Raw genomic sequence first — 23,312 nt, forward strand, 5'->3', positions numbered from 1 at the left:
CCCACAAGGGATGTCTGACCGCTGCTTGTTGAAGATTCAGCATGCAGGACCCTGTCTCAGCTTGGAAGGAATTCTCCTCTATCTTGTAGGGGGAGTGAGGGTCTTTTATACTAAAGGTTTTTTTCTAGAATCAATATGTTTTTAAAACAATCACGGATGTTTTGAAAGAATCATAAATGCTTTTCTAAACAAGTGCGATCATGCACAGCTAGCTGTTGGCCAAGGATGATCAAACAAGTGTTGACCCTTATACACAATAATTCTGCCATTCCTGGGGACATGTTTATGTACATTAGGTACAGGTACTCTGATAGAAGACTAAGAGCCTGGTGTTGAAGAGACAGGAGCAAGCTATTAGGTAAAAGGTCACCTGTTTAGAATCGTTGTAGTCGTGTGGATGGGATAAAAATGAAAAAACGGGTATCCATGATGGGGCTATCCTAAAAGACATGATAGCATTCATTAATGGCTTTGTTACATTGTGCTATGCCCAAGCATAAAAAAATCGGCTTCAACCAGTAGCAAATTTGGTTTATTACAAAAGGGCAATGACTGACCACAGGCATGAGTGATTCCTTACTATAATTACACAATCAGCAGTACGTGTTCGGGAGATCCTTTTAAATTCCCATATGTGTGCACTTTTATGGGAAATAGCCTGCAACTCAGCCTCATAAGCTCTTTTTTGAAGACCAGCTTCATGGGTCTAGCAAGATATATGGCTTTTGGGTCTTTATTGATAAGCCTTGTCTGTCTTCATCTCCAGATTTTATTTTTGCAATTTTCACAAGCATTTTTGAGGTTAACTTTGGTTGGAAGTTTTGGTCAAAAATGCTTTGGCCTTCCAGGAGATTGACTGAATTCCTCGCACAGGGTTCCCAGAGAAGTTTATTATCTCATATGCCGTGCCTTATCAGTTCTTTGAGGGATCCTCTGGGGGTGCCTCCTTAAGCTTTAGTAGTCCAATAACTGAACTTTTGGCATAATAAGAGTTTGCATCAACTTGGCTTCAATTACTTTGCAAATGATAGTGAGATCTGGGCAATGCATCCTTTTTGCCAGTTTCTTATAACTCATCATCATATACAAAGCCAACTATTTTAGGCAGGAAAGCTGTATTAAATGAGAATCACACTGGTTGAAACTGATGCCTAGAAAATGTAAGCTCAATAATTGCTCTAAAGCTACATTGCTCATGGAAAAATTGAATTTGTTGGCAGAATTGATGTTTCTGGAGCCACATCCCATGATTTTAGTTTTGGTGTGCTTGATTGATAATTTATTTTCCTTGCAACCCATTGTAGGCACTTTCAAGGATCGCTGGAGCCCTACTGCTGTGTGATCAAATAGTAATGTGTTGTCTGCATACTGAAGGCAATGGATGAGTACACCTGCAAATTTAGGAAGAAAGCGACGGCAGAAGCGAATGTGTTATTTATGTCCACCAGGTAAAGACAGAACAAAAGAAGGGCTAAAATGCATCCTTGTTTTACACCAGTGTTGGTCCAGATTTTGTGAGTTGTGATTCTGTTGGACAATAATTGCACTTTCACCCAGGTCCTGGTGTAAAGGCACCTGATGGCTCTCAATAGGTCTTTTGGAATGCCCCATTTAGACAGCATCTGCCAGAGTCTTATTCTGTCCACTTTGTCAAATGCTGTCGTGAATTAGATAGATGCAAAATACGGAGAGTGCCTCTTTGATGTTATTAGCCTTGATTAAAAACGCAAGGATGATTAGGTTATCAATATGTACCATGGCCGGGCCGGAAGCCTGATTAAATAGTGGGGATTAAGTCCTTTGTGTTGGCCCATTCCTCAAGCTCGTTGTTCAAAATGTTTGCAAAGCATTTTTCCTCAATCTTGGTGACGGAAAAGAGCCTAAATTTGGATGGTTTGTTGCTTGTGCCTTTTTGATGAATTTGCAATAATATGGAGCCTTGCCCGCTGTCCAGCTCTTCATTGCCCCAGATGCAGTTCTTGAAGATGGTGCTTAGCAGGGAGGCCAATTCTGCTGGTGTTCATTGGAATATTCTGCTGATCGAAAAGAAGTCAATGTTCATGAGATCGAGTCTTTACTGGCCAGTGATTCTCCCCATTGCACTTGGTTTTTGTTGAAAGTACTGGAGCTGGAGATTTAGGCCTGGCCCTTCTGCCACAGTGTTGCACAAGCTGGAGATGCATTCTGACCACTTGCAGGCAGAGATGGAGGGTGTGACTTTTAAACTTATTTTGCTTGATCTATTTTGGACTAGTCTCCAAAAACTTGTGGAGTTTTTGTAATGTTACCAAGTGAAAAAGAAATGATACTTTGGCAAACGCCCTTTCTAAATGAGAGGCAGCCAGGGTGTTTACATTTCTCCAACATGTGGGGAATAGTCTTATGTTATTGTATACCATTCTACCTTTTAAGAGCCCTGTTTTTGCTGAATGTATTAAAAAATACAACCCTTTTTTTTCAGTCTTATTGCAAGTATTTTGGAATACAATCAATGCTCATTAGTGATAAGGGTCAATGTTTCATTTCAAAGGTGTCTGTCCTTCTTTTGGTAGAAAAGACTAAATGATTCAAGTAGTTAAAAACTTGTGAGCAATCTTTAAAGGATTGGTTGCCCTTGTTGATTTCTGCAACTATTTTTGATCTATCCTGAATATTTTTCCTTTCTAAAACCAGAGATAAAGCAGGATAATTTCCAAACAATCATTCACGCACATTATTGATAAGTCCTCATCAGCGTTGTATAAGTTGTTGCAGAAAGGATGGAATACATCTAGGATATATTTTGTGGAAGTATTGTTATCTTTATCTCTAATGGCTAGGATGGACATTTACTATTGAATTTTAAGGAACTTGCCTGCTTTTTACAATACCTCCTCACTTTGTTTTCTACTACTCATCGTGAGCTTTCTCACTTAATACTATGTTGTATTTGCATTTGAATCCTTTAGTGTGAAGTAGATTATATTATAGAGACCAAATAATATTTTCCAGTTTATTAGCTTTAGGCTATTTTCTTATTTTTGACTGCAATAATAATAATAATCATAGATCCCCTTGTTGGCGTTTTTACAGGATCCCATATGAGCTCTGGTGAGGTTCCTACCTTTGTGTTTTGCTGAAGGAAAAGAAATATGTTTTTCCTGATCTTCAACTTACATTCTATGTTATCCATGAAGTAGTCAATGATCCTTAATTGTTTAAGTTCGGTGTCAATACTGCTCCACTATAATCAATTGTGATACAAGAATGATTCAAAATAGGTGTCCTCTCAATTTTAGGAATTTCAGTGCAATCAGTAAGTATAGTCTTTAACTTTTGTGTTATGTTCTTGCCATAAATCACTGTGATTATATGATTTCTTAGGGTAACATTTGCGCATGTGATATGTATGTCTAATAAAACAGCGGCCCACTACAAGTTCAACATGTTTTGAAAGATTGATCATAGTTTTATTGGGTTTGGAGCAGAATTTGCCAATATCATTATTAGGTGTGCATATGTTACAATATGCACTACCCACTTCAGGAGCAGACTCCATTGCTGCAGCTGTTACAGTGTAGTTTTTGTTCCTTCCCCATTGCAAAGGATGTATGCTGGTAAATCATTGTGATATGCTGTCTGGTCTAGGGGATCAAGAACGACTATATTGCTTTGACTATGCTATAGCATTGTTTTCTTTCATGTCAAAAATCAATCATTATTATTTTTTTTAAATGTGTGCATATGTTAATTACATATACAATATCATTATCTTATTTAATTTCTGTGATTAGCCATTTACCTTCTTCATCTCCCAGGGTCGAGATTACCGTAATAACGTACTTTTGTTATTTTTTAGCAATTCATCTTTTTTTCTTTTTTGGGCAGGTGAGCATAGACTCCTCTATCCAATGTGGTGTTTTAAGAAGATGGTGTCTTCTTTCAAATTACAGCAATAGTCCAATATATTTTCCCTCTTAACTGGGTGGCTTTACCCTTTGGTGTTCAGGGTAAAGACTGTTTAAGTTTGTCGTTTGTATTGTAGGAAGATGTTATCGTGTTGGTAGGCATATTTTCTTTCTATTGCCCATCCTCAACTGCCAAAAGAGCTATGGGAATGAGTGCATGAATGCTACCTGAACTACAAAAACAGTATTTTAACAATCCAACTTTGCACTGAAAGCGTAAAGCGATGTGTGTATCAGGTAATACTGCCTTTTGAGCATCAGCCGTATTAATAGAGAGCAATATGGTAAAAGAATACAGAACGTATAAGAAATGCATAATTTGAAAGCCCGAAAACAGCAGTACCCCACCAAATGCAAGAGCCATCTCCTTTCCCTACAGACCTTTTCGAGGCATAGAAGACTACAAGTTGCCATCAAATGCACAGTTCGCTAAGAAACTTTAAGTAGGTAAATGAATTGGGTCTTTTCCGTCTGGTAGCATCAAGCCAACCTTGTATCAACAAACATGTTTACTTCGCTTACATTTAACATTGTATCGTCTGCTCAAACAACCATATATAAATGTGTAGGACCAATTCAGCATCTTGCTTTTCACAGCTAATCAATAAGCAGTTAGTTAATATATAAATATCATTCAGAGTTACTAGAGATCAGTTCAAATAATGGAAAAGAATATAAGTCAGATTCAAACAAGTAAACATTTAGTATTCAAGTCCCAAAAAAGCATGATGCTAATCAATAAATTCCTCTGACATGGAAAAACCTCCTTTTAAATATATTAACCTCCTCACTCTGTAGGCCTTGCAACCCACTAGTTAGGGTGCATGGTATTTAAAAGTAGGAAAAAGTAGAAGATGTAGAAATGTAATGTTACCATGTTACAGCAGTGACAATCCCCACAAAGCTATTTTCATTGTGGAAGGCTCCGACTGTCTTGGCTTGTTTACAATAGGACAAACAGGAACTGCTCCAAGAGTGTGTAAGATTGCCCCAGAGAACTTTTACACTATACGTCAGGGAAGAGCTACTCGCTAGCTGGTGCCAAGCATAAATGCCGTTACCAAAAGCACCCTCCTGAGAACACTCTCTGGGCATGGCGAAGAACAGAACGACTGCACTTGCTGTTTGAGGCCTGTAAGGAGACCTGAAAGGCTGGTTATGTTCCCACCTATACCCGGGAGACACAAGCTGCAGGAAGCATTTTCCCATAAATGTCTAGCTGACCAGTAGCAATGAACTAAAGGCTGTAGTCTATTTAAGTGCAATAAAGAGATGTCACACATCCTCTGGGGGCAGCTACTTTCACTTACTTCTCGAAATTGATCCCGTTAAGATTCCCCCTATTTTAATCTACTCATTAGTGTACATTCCTAAAAAAAAGTGGTTTCTCTTAAATCTTAATGAAGATAAGCTACTACGTAAGATTACCACCATGAGCCAAGCTACACCGGTCCAAGCATTACGACTAGAACTAACAGTAGTGAGCACGTACACAAGAGCCCTGGCAAACTTCATCAGATGGGCATATAATTTACTTCATATGCCTGAAGGCTCCTTGAGTGCACCTTTAAATCAGGAAACTTTTAAGGTTGGTTCAAGACAATACATTTTTAATGAACACCTTCAGATAGCTGTGGAGTATTTTCAATGCTCCATTAATCTCTTACAGTCCTGGTCACCTACACTTTTACAATGTTTGTCTGGAAAAAATAGACCCCAAGACAGAGTTTTGAACACTGTGTTTGGTACATTGCTCTTAGTTAACTCACTATAGGCCCTTTATAGCCAATATAGAATATAAAATTAGCCATAAATCTCTCAGATTCACACTAAACCGCAGAGTTAGACGATGCAACTGTATGCTTCGATTGAGGATCTTGCCACTAAAAGCCTTCACTAAACACTGGGGCATCACAACTGATAAATCAGATTATTGCGATCCATGTACAGGTGCCCTAGAATTGCATACACTTTATACATAGGCCCAAATAAACTTTTAGTTGAAGCTCTGCACAGTTTTATAAAACCTATATATTTCTAGAATTAATGATTTCATCGACCTAATAAGAATTCCACCAAATTAATATGTATGCTATAATCTGTTTGCATTTAACACTTTTTTTTATCATTGTTTTAAAGACGTTAAGTTTATACATAATTATATCCATTGTACATATTTTGTAACTTTTATTTTGTTAATCTTAGAGGAGATATAACATTTTAAAAAAAAACTTTGATCTTTGAACTGGACATTCTCAGGTGGGAAGAATATTGACCGTTCAAGTGCTGTTTTTCTGAGGTCCTAAAACCCTTGGCTGCATCTAAATGGACTTCTAATATCACTGAAAAGTTGGGGCTTAGTAAATTTTGAGCCTTCTTAACCTCCGTAGGACCAGGACAGCTACCTAAGCTCATCTGGCTAAGGCTCGACTTCGCTGGGCTAATGAAACAGCTTTCTCTCATTTGGAACTTTTCCACAGCAACAAATACGTCTCAGTGGGCCATTGGCAAGAAGGTATCATGTCCTATGGAACTATTCGTCTGATACAGCCTGCAACCTTGCCCCACTGCTGGAAGATTCTGAGCTTCAAAAAAGAGACTTGGGGACTAATTTAGATCTTGGCGGAAGGGTTACTCTATCACAACTGTGACAGATATCCTTTCCACTTAAATATAAATCCTATTATGTCCTATGGGATTTATATTTCGACGAACGGGATATCCTTCACCGCTTTGAAGGAGTAGCCCGTCCACTTGAATAACTGGGTGACTGCGGCAAAGTATTAGACTGACAAGAGGACTTGTCTGGGTCCGGGAGGCAGTCTAGCGCTTGATTTTCTTCCTCACCAACTCAACTTGGGAAGCTGCGTGCAAGAAAAAGGTCTGCAGCACAGTGGTTGGTTGAGTGTTTCCGAAACTCTACTGGAGGAGCAGAGTTTACCCACCACTACATAAAAAAACATTAGTAAAGCCAATCAGTATGGCTAGAATATAATAATTCATGGAAAAAATACAGGCATGCTATATGCAATTTATGCGCAGCCATTAGCACATTACATTTTTTAACAGTAATGTATGTATTTTGTGTTTGGAAGGTTTGGATATATATGTATGAATTATTGTGATTCTGATAATTTTAGGAAGATATTTGATTAGCACCTAAAGGAGCCGTGTTATCTTTTGTGCAATGATTATGTGTCGCATTTTTATGATTGTATTATGTTATGTGTTTTTAAAAAGTTTTGTAAAGTGTATACTTTTATGGTTGTAACAAACCAAATAAAGTTTTAATGACTGACTGACCGACATTAAAACCGGAGTTTTTGGCTTTGAGAATGCTTGTTGTAGCTGTCTGGTTGTATTCTATATCACGATGCCTGCTGTGTGAATTTGTTTGTATGATTCACTAAAATGTGACGAAGGGTCCAGTTTTAACGTGAACCATACCACAGGTCTCATTCTAAGTGTGCTTGTATTAGGGGTGGTAACATCTCACTTGGCGATCAGAGTATGCAGAATTCTGTAGATTAAGCGCTCCATTGCACGTTCTGTGCCGTGGAAGGGAGAATAACCCAGACATACAACATATTTCCCTCTGTTAAAGTTTGCAAGTCTAAGAATGTAGAGTATTTTGCCTGCACAGATTTTGCCTACATTTACCTGCCGAAATTTGAAGGGGGAAATTGTTTAATTGTCATTAGAGCACGTGCCACGAAATGTAAAGGGCATTGCCCATGATGGAGTCTCTCAAAACTTTCCTTTAGTAAAATCCAAACTGAGTCACTTTAAATCTCGCATTCCATACCAACTGGAAGATCTCTCCCGGACTCTCTCACCTGCGGCGTTATAAGAATATGCTTTAATTCAGAAATCATCATTCCATAGAGATGACATGCAGCTGAAAGAGATTTACTGTTATAAAAAAATGCAAGTGAAGTTTCTTCAAACGCAGACTTCAGGCACTTTGTTATTCGGCTCCTTTTGTACTTTGCAGGCGCATTCAAAGGCAGGCGTGCTTATCACAGCATCCACAGAAGGTTCACCGCGGGCCCACCTTTTCATTTGTGTTATTCTAGCAAGTCCTAGCTCAACAAGTCTGACGTCCTTACTTTCTCTAAGCAACCAGAGCGGCACAAAAAAAACGCCTTAGCTTACGTCCTCAGTAAACACTGCGTAGAGCGCTTTTGGACGGAAAGATACAGAAATCTCTCAGGACTCGTTGGAGGGAATGACGAAGACGACTCACAGTGCTAATGGGTTTTGCGCTGTTCACACATGTCCCAATATAACCTGTACAGAGACTTGTAACTTAGTTCTTATCAGCTACCAAAGAGCAACTCATTGACACGGCGTTAAAAATAATGGTGAAGAGTAGTGTTGAATTATTTCTTCAAACAACTTCGTCCTAACTCAGAGCTCAAATAAAAACACGCTTAGAGCTAACCACAGATTATTTATTTTTTGCAGATTTTGTTTTAAAATTACAGTACAAAAAATATATTAAAAAATGTGGGTTCACGACATTTGTGTGATGAGTTACATTTATTTCTGTGTGAGAATATGAAACGAAAATAAAATGGTTACAAAAATGTTGAAGCAGTGGAATAATATGGCAATAGGTCATTCAACTGAAGACATCGTTTTACAGGACTCAAGACTATCTATAGTGCTGTTTTGAGGGAGTTACCATGTGTTTTTTAATCTTTTCTTGTGGAGTCGAGACTACAGTGGCTCGCTGTGACATTGTGCAGAAGAGGCGTTGAACCTTTTATGGGAGGAGAACTGGGGATGGTGGCAATATTTTTTTCATCAGCTTACATGCCAGGGAACCAGTGAACTGAATATTAGTATAACACAGGAAGTGATGTGCGAGACCTCCGATGCCACTTGCATCACAGAGTGATATCGCGAAACTGACAATGAAAAGCGTCTTAAAAGTTTCTAAACAGAAAATAATGAAAATATAGAAAAATGAATTAGACTAACTACTACAAGACCGGAAGATTTGATTAAAATTTTGACTCCAGAGGCGTCAAACTTATCATGGATACCTTTTTGATTAGTTTCAGATATTTCAAACTTAGTCATCAAATCACCCCTTGATGATTGCAACAGAAAACCTAAACTGTACCTATCATTATTAGCATTATCCAAATGTGGCAGCTCCCCTTGAACTTGATCTTGAACATTGCCCTCTGCCTCTGGTGACTCCTGTGGAGGCTGAAGAACTGAAGGGGCCTGAAGGAGGGGGGGGCGGTGGCGGGGGTCCCCCATCATTTGCACACGCACGGGGTAGCTTGAGCTTAAAGTCACTACATTGTCGGAGTCTGTTCAAGGGAACTCGAAAGATATAGAAGATTTAAAAACTCAGAACCGATCCCTTCAGATGGATATGGAGAGGCTGGAGATGCAGGCTTGTAGGAACAATCTTAGAATCTTGAAGATTCTGGAGGGGGATGAGATGGATGATATTAAGGGGTTTGTATGCAAGTTGTTAAGAGATGGGGTCTTAAAGGATCGGCTAGATATTGATTTAGAGGCCGAGATACAAAGGGTACATGGGGATCCCTTCAGGCTACATCCAGACAGGAAAGCACCCAGGAAAATGTGGTTAATTTCAGACCTCTAGTGTCAAGGAATTATTCTTGGGTAGGTGCCTAACACGTTCTACTCTCCACCATCGGGCCAACCCCTATCAAATTCGTTCGGATATTGGGGGGAGAACAGCGCAGACGCAGTGGGAGCTTGGCTCTAGAAAGCCAGAATTAAGGAGAGAGTGGGGAGAGGTAGGGATAAGTGATACGTGATAAGAGAGATAGAAGTAGAGGAAGAAAATGGTGAACGAGGGTAGAAACAAATGTAAAAAATAAATAAATAATTAAATAGAGTGGTATAGAGAGTTGGAAAAAAAACACATATTAGGAGTAGGTATAGGTATAGTATTGTGTCGTCTTCCTTACTCTGTTTGTTATAAAAAAAATATTTTAAATGTTGTGCTGCCCCCAGGAGGGTTTCTAAAAGGCGGTTCTAACGCCAAGTATCACAGGTGGGTTCCTCAGCGGAGGGTTAGGGTGGGGCCACAAAGGGGGGGCGGGAGGGATACAAAACTGATAAACTGTCCTCATGCAAAATAAAAGAAGTCTTCTTTTTTAAAGAAGCTCTAGATGTATGGTCTATACGGGTAGGCCATGATTAGGTCAACTAATATAAAACTCCTCTCCTGGAACTTGAACGGCTTAAGGGGTGGTAGGAAGCTAGCCCGGGTTTGCTAATACCTTAAAAATAGTGAAGCATATGTTTATTTATTGCAGGAGACCTACCTGGAAGCTAAGGCCTGTGAACAAGCCTTTAGTAAATTGGGTTGGGTACAGGAAGTGTTATGCTCAAGGCAAAAAGGGAGTACAAGAGGTGCAGCAATTGTGGTAAGAGCAAATAAGGGGATTAGAGTTCATAAGTGCGATACAGACCAGTCCGGTAGGTTGGTGGCAACTCTGTCTATATGCGGGTCAACGATTACTTGTGCCGTATACTATGGCCCTAATGAAGATAATCCAGGTCCTCTCCTGAAACTCGGAGCTAGTCTGTTATATATCTCTGCTCCGGTCACACTTGGTGGAGATTTTAATCTAGTCCTGGATAAGCAATTGGATCGGACTTCCAAAGCGAAATATTGTGTTCCAATTAGAACACATTCAACACTTAGGAACATTATGAAAGATTTTAACTTGCTTGACTTCTGGAGAACAAAGTATGGTACTGCAAGAGAATATTCATTTTATAGTAAAAAGTACAAGCAATATTCTAGGATAGATTATTTCCTGGTAGATCAGAGGCTGCTTGCAGATACAGGATCGACTTGCTATATTCCAGTGGGTATTTCAGACCATTCTGCTGTGGAGTTAGCACTTAACCTGCGGTCTCAGAGTACAGAGAAAAGATGGACACTTGATAGGACGTTATTACTGGATGAGAAGGTGAAGGAGGAGCTAAATGATAAAATAACTGATTTTTTTAGTTTCAATATAGGCTCCTCTACCGAACAGGTTGTCTGGGAGGCCTTTAAGGCTTACCTGCGGGGGTTATTGAGCTCTTTAATGGCCCATAGGAGGAATACGAGTAAGAAAATAGAAACAAGTGGCCTTAAGGCCATCAAGGAGAAAGAGGTAGAACTACAGCAATCCCCCTTAATAGCTAGGGAGGGTATCCCCCATTTGGAGAGGGAGTTGCTCAATCTACAAGCAGAGTTTAAAGTCAGAAATGATAAAATCATTAACGACAGGTGGGAGGTCAGCAAACTACAGAATTTCGCTTATGGCGAAAAATGTGGCTCCCTCCTGGCATGGAAGTCAAGGACAGAAAGGGTTAGAAATAACATCAAAAACCTGACACAAAGGGAGTCAGGGTTACTGATATCTGAAGATGAGTTGATCAGAGAGGAGGCCAGGTCATTTATGCAGGGTCTCTACCAAGAGGATACCACGCATGCACCAGAAGAAGTCAGGACCTGGTTGGACCTTAGAGATTTACACCAACTGTCTGAATCCGATAAGAAATATTTAGCTAGTGAAATCACGGAGGGAGAAATTAGAGTACAACTAAAGAAAATGAGTCGAGGCAAAGCCGCTGGTCCGGATGGACTACCGGTTTAAGTGTATTCTGGCCTCCTAGAGATAGTTGTGCCAGTCTTAAAGGTACTCTTTAATAGAATATTTAAATAAGGAGATCATATTCCCTCATCATGGTCAGATGCTACCATAACATTGATTGCTAAACAAAATAAAGACCCACAAAAAATTGAGTCATACAGACCAATTTCGTTATCAAACTCCGACCTGAAGATCTTCTCTGGGATACTGGCCACTAGGTTGGCCAGAATTATAAAATCGGTTATACATCCAGACCAACCAGAGAGGATTTATACCTGGGAGGAGGCTCAATGAGCTCACTTTCCAGGTAATCGGTGCAATTGACTTTGCAGAGGAAAAGGGGTTGCCACTTGCCATCATAGCAATCGATGCCACTAAATGTTCGACCAGGTTAACTGAGAGTATCTCTGGGCGACCTTGACTGGGTTCAGTTTTCCATCAAACTTCATTGGAGGAGTTAAATCTCTATATCTGAACCCTCGAGCAAATGTTCTAGTAAATGGTGCATTATCAGAATGGTTTAGCATTTTTAGAGGTACCAGGCAGGGGTGTCCCATGTCCCCTTTATTGTTTGATTTATATATCGAGCCTTTTGTTTGTGCACTGAGAACGGACTGTACTATTTTACCTTTTAAAATAGATGATCTAGAGCTTAAAACCGTTCTATATGCAGACGATCTTCTCCTGTATACTTCGAACCACACGGATGCACTTCCACGGTTATTCAAATTGGCTGAGGAATTCAGTAGGATCTCTGGGTATAAAATTAACAGAGAGAAAACAGATATAATGGGGTGGAATAATTTAGTGAACATACAGGGGGGGGCCAGAGAACAGATTAGATACTTAGGAGTATATTTAACCCAGGAGTTGATGGACATCCCTAAGGTTAGTTGGCAGAAGGTAGCTAAGGAGGTGTATAAATTATTGATAAGGTGGGGGAGTTTGCCATTGAACATCTACGGGAGGGTTAACCTTGTAAAAATGACGATCCTCCCTAAAATAACCTTCCTGTTTAATGCAATTCCGCTACCATTTAACTCTAGGGATATCGCTAACCTTCAAGGGAAGATCGGTTCTTTTATATGGGCTACAAAAACACCCAGGATATCCTGGAAGAAATTGAGGAGGGGTTTGAAGATTGGCGGTTTGGCCTTACCCAATTTCTTTTTATACTGCCATGCCTTTCACTTTAAGAATTTAAGGATATTGGCCAATAAATTGGATTTTTCCTCACAGGGCCATCTTTTTCAGGCACTGTTGTACGATTTGCCTCAGGGTCAGGAATTTTTTCTTTTTAAAATTGGGGACCCCAAATTCTACAAAAAAGTTTGTCTTAGACCTTGCTGGCCGCACTTAAAAACTGGGGGTATATCAGGAAAGTTTTGAGGATACCATATTATAATCTACAGGCTCCTATTTGGGTTTCCCCTGGCACTCCTGATTGCTTCTTGGATCAATTGTGTCAGTCACTTAAAATATCCGGTATTCAGACATGGGGCGACCTTTGTTTAAATTTGCAGCTTATGAGTTGGGAGTCCTTTACTAACTTAACAAATGGGACCTTAACTAGATTTAAGTTTTATCAGCTCTCTGCTTGGTGGGCAAGACAATCCTGGGGGATCGGACAAGACAGTTTGCCCCTTGATTCCATCTCCAGAGTGGGCCTATGGAAACGTGAGGTCTCCTTCTGGTAAAAGACGTTCATTGAAGCAAAAGACGGTTAGGACTCTGAATTGGTGAATCTTTGGGGTAATGTCCTTACAGGAAGCCGAGAAGAGATACAGAAAATCTGGAGGGATTCTTTTACTATGTCTCAGACAGTAATTAAACCAGCTAATCTGAGGAGGAATCACCTTTATACAGCCTATAGGGTGTATTGGACTCGGGCTAAACTATCCAAGGTGACCATGAATACATATTACTGTCCCAGATGTAAGCATCCGGCTTCGGACGATCGACATATCTTTATGGACTGCCCAAAGATCGCTACATACTGGGCTGCGGTATGTGGCTTCCTAGAGGAGGTCCTATTAAGGCCAATCGTTTTCAGCATCAGACTGGTCTTCTTTGGTCTCCCGTCGGGCTATAACGTGAATAATTTTGCCTCAAAATTTTTGTTCTATGTGATAGTTATAGCTAGAAGGGAAATTTGTAGGGCATGGAAGTCGGAGGCCCCACCTATATTTCCTGATTGTTTAAAGAACATCATTATGATCAGTCAGTCAGACATGTCTTGTGACGAAGCGAGTACTAATAAAATCTGGTCTGCACTAGAGGCCTGGAGGAAGAACTAATATCGGACCAATGAATATGCCAGAGGTTTGTGGTCCGGTCCTCCCTTGTACTTATGTCGGTCCAGCCAGGGAAACGGGAGTTGGACCAGGAGACAGCCTGACCTCTGGGCGAACTCTGCATGCTGGGCATAGACACCAAGGGCGGTTATCAAGTCGGTCTATGTGAAAGGCGCAGAGAGACCCCATATAGAGTTTATATATTCAGGTGGCATGTATGAGGACAAAAAAAAAAGAATTTGGAAGTTTGATTAAAATAAGATACTTTTACTTCCTGACATCTCTACGCGAAAAAAAACTGTGGCTCATGGCAATGCTTAGTGAGCATGAAACGGAGTTGTGCGTCAAAACTGCTTCTACACTAGTGTTCCTAAAAGAAAGTAGGAGATTATTTCACTGGAAACGGGCCCACAATAGAGTAAACATTCTCACTCAAATTACTACCTTGTCATTTGAATAAAATTCAGTCATTAAATATCGTCTGTTAGCAGCCTGTGTACTCATAGTGTATGAAAATCGTCAGTTGGCCATTATTTTTCATATGGTCACACAAAAACTCTTGTTTGCACCATAATATATAGTACTTATTTTAAAAAAATACATATGCTCATTGTGTCGAAAAATAGCAATTTTTTAGTTGCAGCAAGTGCGCCTACACTCTTCCAATCCATCAGGGTGTTTTCGGCCAAAGCGCAGCAAAAAATGTAAAAAGCGGCACCCTTAGCGCCTAAATAGACACAGAAGAGAGGGTTCTTGGTTACAGGTTGCAAATATATTAATAACGCATGATGTGGTAGAACACTTAATGAAATGAAATACTTTATTGCATAAGGTTAATTAAAATCATCAAAAATATAATAGCACACAAGTTTAAAAACATAGATTCCATTACGCAATAAAACATTAAAAGCTTAAGATCAATGATTCAGTAATTTAAAACAATAGTCCACATACTTAATCAAATTACAAGAGAGCTTAATATGGATACCACTCAGGCTCTGAGCCAGCGCTGGCCTGGACGACCTAATATTAAATTGGCATGAACATGGTTAGAATAACTTCCTACATGCATAAGGCAACACTGGGCATATACATATGATGTGCAACAATGACTCTTTAATGCACCGCAAAGTCTGCATTTTCAATCTACCCAATTGCGGTTCCATGCAGGGGTAAAATCTTTTGACAGAAAATTAACCATTCTAACTAATAAGAATTTTTGCTTAAAGTTAAATAAAAAATTATTTTTTAGGAATTGTTGCGAAACAAGCAAAGTATAGGAATTTAAAATAATCCATGAGCTTTTCTGGCTCAAACAGCTTTAATAAATAGTTGCGAGGACCGTTTTACTCTTTTGCTTACCATCTGTTTGAAAAGGTCAGAACAGGCAGCTGTAGACTACAGTTCATCCAGATCCAACTCAGTTAATGAAGATTCAAAATATTTGTGCGAAGGGTTGTTCAGTCTGGGATGGACCATCTCCGGCCATATGAGGTAGTACAATGTACTTTCTGGTGCCTCCTTCATCCTTTTGCAGAACTTAATATATGCGCCTCACGGGCTAACTGCTGTGACACAAGCCCGAACTCCAGGCGTACCTGGGCTAGTAAGATGTTCCTTGGTTGTCAAAACGTATGCTAAGAACAGACGCTTGTAAGGAATCCAACAATTTTGTGTTTTTCCCTTTACAGATTTCAGATCCATAAGTCAAAGACGGGAGAAGCATGCAATAAATAAGTCTAAGAATGGGTTCAGGTGAGGGGGGAGCTTAATTTCTTTTGAAGCCTAGCAAATGCAAACAACAAGGCTTTATTCTTCAGCTTCACTCCTTGCAGGTGTAAATTAAAAGAACCCCGATTATCAAACTTAACTCCCAAAAAAGTGTAGCTGGAGTCTGTTTCCAACTTTTCATCTCAATAACAGATCACTTGCTTTTTAAAAACGTCAAGAAAAGGTCAACACCTTTGTCTTTTTCAGACTGATTACTATTTAATTAAATTTATTATACACAGCAGGGGAGGTCAACGTTCTCCGAAGTACCACAGGGTCTTGCTTAACCGTAAAATATGGTCTGCATATTGGAGACTTGAAATCAGATGGCAATTTAATTGAGAAGGGTTGAAAAAGGAATCAGTAAGCCAATTGTTTATGTCCACTAAATTCAGAATAAATAATAAGGACGGCAAGACACATCCTTGTTTAAGCCCAGTATAAATCTTGACTCTTTAAGAGACAGTAGAGCCACCCCCCAACTTCACTACAACCCATGTGTCCATGCATAAGTCTTAATTGCCCTCAACAACAGACGAGATAATCCATTTTTTTAGCTTAGCCCACAGCATTTGTCTTGGGACCCTATCAAAGGCTGGTTTTAGATCTATAAAGCAGGTGTGAAGGGGAAGGTTCCCCACATGGAACTTTTCAATAAGAATAGAGCGGTTAAGTTAAAAATTGTACCACTTCTTTTTGAAATCCAGTTTGTTCTATTGGGGTAAGTTTAAGACAATCAGCCTATGCCTCTAAAGCCTTCGGTACAAAGATGCAAACATTTTTGCCCCTATATCCATCAAAGCAATTAGCCTATAATTTGCAGGATTTCCCGGGTGAACAGATTTTAAAATTGGATGTAAATCTGTACCGTTCCAGGAGTCAGAAATGTAATTTGTGCAAAGGCAAGCATTATACAGGGAAGCCAACATTTCGGCCCTTACTGGCACATTTTCCTTAAAGAGGGCTGCGGGCAAACCATTAAGAGTTGGCACAACATCTTTTTTGACTTTACATTAACAATGCGAACTTGGTTACCATTAAAATGATGTCAGAAGCTTAATTCAAATTTTAAACTGAACCATGGACAGGCGCAACTAAGAATTAGTTTGATATAGTTAATCCAGACATTCTCTAGTATATTTGCATTGTTCACTTGTTTTCTCCCCGTTGATATGCTGTTCATGAAGTTCGAAAATGTTTTATTATTGTTTGTAGATGTGAAAAACCAGGACCTGTTTGCAGTTTACCCCCCATGTTTTGCCCGGATTTTGACTACCAGATGCTGGATTTCTGAATCCAATTGCACCCTGGGGTCTGCTAACCAGACCAAGGGCCTTTGTTCCGATTAAAAGTACATGGCAATTAGGTATAATTGCAATTGGTACAGACAAACTACCTGTAAGTACGTAGTATATGGTAAGGCATGTAGATTTAGATGCCCAGTAGATTTAATGCATTTAAGTATACACTGCTGTTTTGCCTGCTGTCACTTAAAAAGACAGCCCAGTTTTGCAAGCTACTTTTAAAGTAAAATTATATGTAAATTTGAATTTGGAATTAGAGGTACTTCCCAGGTCTTAAATTACCATATGTTTACATATAAGTCACCCCTACTGTTTCCCCTAAGTGCCCGAGGGGTAGGGTGCCTTGCAGCTAAAAACAGGGAGATTACAAAATATGTTTTATATGCCCTGGTGAAGGAAAAACTGCAAATAAAGAATAACTACTGAAAGGATGAGCTAAAATAATATTTTCAAAGACATAACATGATAGTTAGAATAAATTTAACAGCTTGCCAAAGTTAGATTTATTATAACTACGACAGAAAATAAGTTATAGAACTTGCTTTTCTGAGGTGCTCAAATGCCGTCTTCCAGCGGCCTCTCCTGATTGGCCAGTTTTTGGCAGGCTGATCTAAACTGCTCTGATGAGGTGTGAAGTGGCCTGCATAGAGACAAAGGACATCTGGTGGTAGAAGATCAGCAGCTGCATAGCAAAAGCCAGGCATGAGGCTGAGTACACATAACCGGTCTTCAAAGAGGGAATGACAGGTCCTGAAACAGGCTCTCCACCACATTATGCAACCCCAGCCAGACAGGAGCCCCAGTAATTGAATTAGCAGAGGGGCTAGAAGGGGAGTGTTAGGGAAGCTTAGCCACACCAGTTGGTTGGCTTACTCAGATCCTAATCTCCAGGAGAGAGTTTCTCCATTTTGTATTTCAGAGGAATAGTGCTTTCGGGGACAAGAATATGCCACACTTTGAAGGAAGTTGTCATACTTCTGGGTGTCACCCTTTACCACTTGGTAAGGGGTAACCCCCAGCTTGTCGCCCAGGAACACTGGATAAATATGGGAGACCTACCCAGAAACAGCAGAAACAAAAAGAAGAAGGACTGCCCTAGAACCCTGGTCTGCACCGAGAGAACTGCACTCTGAATGACTGCACCTGCTGCACACTTTGGGAACTACATCCCTAAAGAGTTTGCCTTGTTTTAAAAAAAGGAGTGGACTCCTTTAAAGCAACAGGTTAAAAGAGCTCCACCAGCATCATCTCCAGCAACAGGAAACCAGCTGACCACCTTCAGCTGGACCTGAGTGGATTTGGCAAGGTGCATTGTCAGATACATAGTCCCAACATCTCAAGGAGAAACTCAGAGCTTTTGGAACCTTGGATTGGTGTTCCGGACACTTTGGAACCCAAAACTAACGATTGGAGAATTATTGGTGAAATGCTCCATAAGGTGAGCAACTCGTCGACGAGGGCTAAGCTGCCGAAGTTAAACCGTGACCCGGACTGGATTTAAGGTTCATCTCACTGAAAGCTCAGAGCTCAAGACTTTCAGGATTTGACCTAGCCCTCGCGCAGAAGCAAGACACCATCATCAACTGAGAACCCGTCTTTACAAGAAGCCTCAATCAGCGTTGAGAGATAAAGCTCCATAAAAGTGGCTAAGTCAAAAGGTTAAAACTTACCTCTAAGTGTACCCGACCCATGCTCCATCATGATCGGCCTGAAGCTTTGACTTTGTCCTAGTCAAGCGCGACTAGATGTTCCAAAGTGACTTTTTTAGTCACGATAAAAGTGTTTATTCTTTCAAAATTCATAACTCAAGTTCCCCACATTGGATTACTATCATCTCTGTGTCATTTTAATGATAAAAATATTTCCTACTTTTATAAATTAGTGTTGGATTTTTATTGTGGGTTGTGTCTTACTTATTAAATGTATTGCTGTTTTTAAATACTTTACACACCTATCTCCTAAGTTAAGCCTGCCTGCTCGCAGCCAGCTACCAAGGGTTGAACAAGGGAATCATTTATTGAGACCTTAACTGGACTATATACTATATTTATACTATATAGTGATAGGTACCTACCTACACCTACTAATAAACCACGTTCCAACATGTGGTGATCAGCGGTGAGGATAGTATCTGTGTTTAAACCACAGCATACATTATTTAAGTAAAGATCTTTAAAAGTCTGCTAAATTGACCCAGAGCAAAATTGACAAATTTGGACACAATTTTTTCTTACATCAATTTTTGATTTTCTTAAATTGTTCTTATGTTCAATCTGTGCCAACGGTTTTTAAGTGACCCACAACTAGGGATACCATGGAGCTTGATCTGGCTAACTTGACTAAACTCACAGTAGCTGAGCTTAGGGTACACTGTAGGGCTAGGGGGCTGCCAGTTACTAATTGAATTAGAAAGGCAGGGATGGTTAGGTTCCTTAAGGCCTGCGCAGTGAATGCTCCACCGAAGTGAGGAGAGGGGTAGATGCCCCCCCCCACAGCCTCCCGGAGGAGGATGACAACATGTCCACATCTTTAGTAACCAGGGCACAGCCCGAAACTACTAGGCATGGAGGATCAGTGGTATCCAACCAAGAGGAGAACCAGGGAGAGAGAACTTGAGGCCCAGTTAACCTATATAGCTGTGGAGGCGGAGAAGATGGCCAATGAGAAGTGGGCAAGGCAGGAAGAGAAAATAAATGGTTGCAGAGAAAATGAAGATGATGTTGAGATGTCGTGGGGTGGTGGGGTTGATCTCAGGCTTCCCAAGGGGATAGTGCCCAAGTATGTAGAGGGGACGACATTGCCAAATGACTAACTGCTTTTGAAAGGGCCCTTAAGATGAGATGGGCGCACTCCAAATACTGGGGTTCACTTCCGTGGGAGTCGATCCCAGTAGCTGAGAGGACTATGTTCCTGACCCTAGAGGCAGAGGAGGGAGAATCCTACTCCCACAAGACAATAGCTAGTCAGGAAATTTGGTCTCACCTCAGAGCAGTACAGGGTTAAGTTCATAGACACACAGAAAGTAAACACACAGTCCTCGGTGGAATTTGTAGACATCTCAGTGAAGGCACTATAGGGCTGGATTCAAGGTAACCAGGTGAGTACTTATGAGGGGCTGTACAATTTATTCCTTAAAAAGCACATCCAGACTTATTGTGTACAAGAGAAGTTACACCAGTATCTAGTAGACGCTAAGCTGTCTGGTGCCAGGGAACAGGGCCGGCTCTAGGCATGTGCAAGCTGTGCACCTGCACAGGGCCACCAAACCCCAGGGGCCACCACGCCAATATATATCCTTTATATATTAATCCTCTGAGGATGGATACATATTTGCGTGGTGGCCCCTGGCAGGGATTTGGCGGCCTCCGGCTCTGTTCCACTACTAAACACCCTGACCCCCTCCCCTCTTTACTGGCCTGCGCGCTCCGCCCCGCCCGGACCACCTCTTCCGGGCCCCCTACCTACGCTCCTTGCCCAGGGCCACCATGAGCCTAGAGCCGGCCCTGCAGGGAACTGAGGGAGACGGGTGATGAGTGGGTGCGAAACCAGGTATTCAATTTGTACCAGGTGGGAGACTCCAAAGGGGGGCGGTGGGGGTAAGGCCCACAAAACCCTAAGGAGGGAGGTGGTAAGCCTACCAAAGAGACTCCCTCGATACCCAAGAACTCAAAAAAGAGGAGAGCAGATCCCGCCCCAACGCTGATACGCAGAGACAGGGGGACCAAGGGCTGAAAAGGTACTTGGACAATAGTGTGTGCTTTGACTGTCAGCAAAGCACACCCTATAGCTCAAATAAGGTGGTTGGCACTGGGATGTCCAGTGCAGCCATTGAGGAGGTCCTCATAGTGTTAAGCTGGGAATTTAGAAACGTTTGCCAGCTCATAGTAGATGCACTGACTGTAAGGCAAGGAGGCTGGTTGATCCGACAGATGTTTTCCAAGTTCAGTTGTTGTTCCTCCTGGGCGCCGATTTGCTCCTTGTGCGCTACTTCTTTTAGCAATGAGGAATAAGTGAAAAGGCTTGGTAGCCCTCATGTTTTTAGCTGAAGTTAAAGCTTGCAAGAAACATTCCTTTAAACCAAATTGGTGCACTCTGTGTTGTATGAATTTTGAGTTGGAGCAGTGATTTGTACCCATCAGATACACCTGCTAATTTACCCAGTGGCCTCCTCTTCCTTTTGTGTTTTCTCGAGACAGCAGTTAAAGTTTTGAGGAAACCTTATCTCATCTTCATTGAGGGCCAAGCTTTCCAAACCAATAGTCTGTTGGTCTGTTAAGATTTTAATTACCTTTTCTAATACGTCTATTTATAATATGCAGACATAAGCATGTGGGAATGAGCACCAAAATACACAAAGGATTAACAGCAAATTGTAGCCAGTAATAATCCCTCGTGCTCAGCTCAAACCCCAGATCACAAGCTGCACCAGGGCCACCTATCCGCTAAATCCCTCTGCTGCTCAGCACATCACTGAAGTGTTGCTAATCCAGGGCAACCCTAGACCCCTGCAACAGACGACCAGCCCCACCCTTTTCCCTAAACTGCAAACAGCAATGGCACACAGAAGCAGGCACACCCCCTCCCCCCTCAAGACGACCCTCAGTAGAGTCCCCAGCAAAGGACACACTCACCAAAAGTCCTCCACCACCGGTTTGGTGCAGTGCCAAACAAGGAGCAAAATCTGACTGGTAAGGCAGGCATAGGGAGAGCGAACGGGTGGCTGGGTACCAACAAAGGGCAGCCCTAAAGAGCCCCCAATAGCCAGCACCGCACCATGCTGTTGTGAGGGAAATGAGGGCAAAGCTGTAGCCAGGTGAAGCCAGTTGGCCAAAACTGGGCACACCATGCAATGGTAAAGACTGAAATAGACTGAAATTGTGGGATATAAGATTGCTCCAGGGGTCAAGCCACACACCGTGCCGCAGCCACAACACAGCCACCACAGCACGAGACTCCACCTGCTGCTCGAGGTACAGGGGCTGAGCATTAGCAAAGCAGGACGGGAGCAGAACGGGAAAGAGCGCTGGCATGAGCACACCTGGCTGCTTCTGCAGTCTGATGGGCAGTGTCTAGAGGCACTGTCATTTACAGACAGGACATTTTAAATTGAAATGGCCACTAAATTTGCACATATGCAATTTTAATAATTAAACTATTTATTACACAAACGACGAGAGGAAAATGGGTTTCAGCGATCATTTGAGTATCATTTGAGTATTTGAGTAAAGTGTCTATCACCAAGAAATCTTAGCAGCACTGAAGAGTGAAGGAAACAAAGAAATGTGATTAATTTGTGCTTTCCTAATAACTGCTGAGATATTTTGAAATATTTGCCGAGTTCATGTAGAGGTATTTAACGTTTGTTCTGGGTTAAAAAAAAATCCTAGATCCTTTCCTTTCACACTCCTGGTCTCTCTGTACCCCAGCAAGATTGTCACATAGTGCAGTTTACAAGATCTTCTCAAATTGCTGTCAGAAAGTAAATATCAATCTGAGAGTTGGAATAATAAGGAGAAGATTTTCAGAAGGCAAGGCTTGACATTTGACCTCTGTCAAAGACTGCACGGCAAATGTGACAAGATGAAAACAAAATTGAAGTTATCTTTATTGCTCATTCACCTTCTGAACTCCAGCATGATTATGGTGGGGGTGCTGCAGCACCACTCTCAACTCTTCTTACAGCGCCTATGACTGTGTGCACTCTATTTGCATATGAACATCTCAAAAATTGCTCCATGCATCTCCAAGATTGACGTCAGATCCAATCTTTGTAAAAACAGAATACAGGGCTGGTCGTTTACTGTAGACTCCAAATGCTTCTCGAGAAGAAACTTTGCTAATGCGAACCAGTGGTTCAATGTGCTCTCAAGGTCCATCCATGGTAAAAAAGGATGAGGCAGAGGGGCTGGGTAAACAAAGTGCCTTTCTTCGTGAAATAACACAATTGAAAGCTAAGGCTTTCTGCTTCGATTTGCAGTACTTGCAAAAAGGAAATGGGCACCGGACCCCTCAGAATGCTGTTGATATTATAGACATATATTTGAAAACAACAAACAAGGGCACCCAATAAAGTCGGCAAGGGACCTTGGGGATAGATTCTTTTTAAACAACAGTGGTCCCTTACAAGAAAATGAATACAATTTAATAAATATAGACACAGTCGTTTCTATATTGGTGTGACATGTCCAGCCGGACAGAGGTCTAATATTAACTTTTTAGTAATAGCAACAATTTCATCAGCAATTAACAAGGTGGGGCACAAGCCTGTACCCTACTTAGCATTCATGAAACGCACAGTTGGAAAACGTGGAACACAAAGGGCTTTTAGGCAAAAGCTTAGGGTTCTGTAAT

General features: G+C 41.1%; 1 protein-coding gene across 2 annotated transcripts in view; it reads right to left on the reverse strand.

Moving 5' to 3' along the window:
- ATG7 (autophagy related 7) overlaps positions 1–23,312 on the reverse strand; it is a 1,270,091-nt gene that overhangs the window by 922,229 nt on the left and 324,550 nt on the right. The gene's annotated exons all lie outside the window — the stretch shown is intronic.

This window comes from Lissotriton vulgaris, chromosome 9 (genome assembly GCF_964263255.1).
Source record: "Lissotriton vulgaris chromosome 9, aLisVul1.2, whole genome shotgun sequence".
Lineage (NCBI taxonomy): Eukaryota > Metazoa > Chordata > Amphibia > Caudata > Salamandridae > Lissotriton > Lissotriton vulgaris.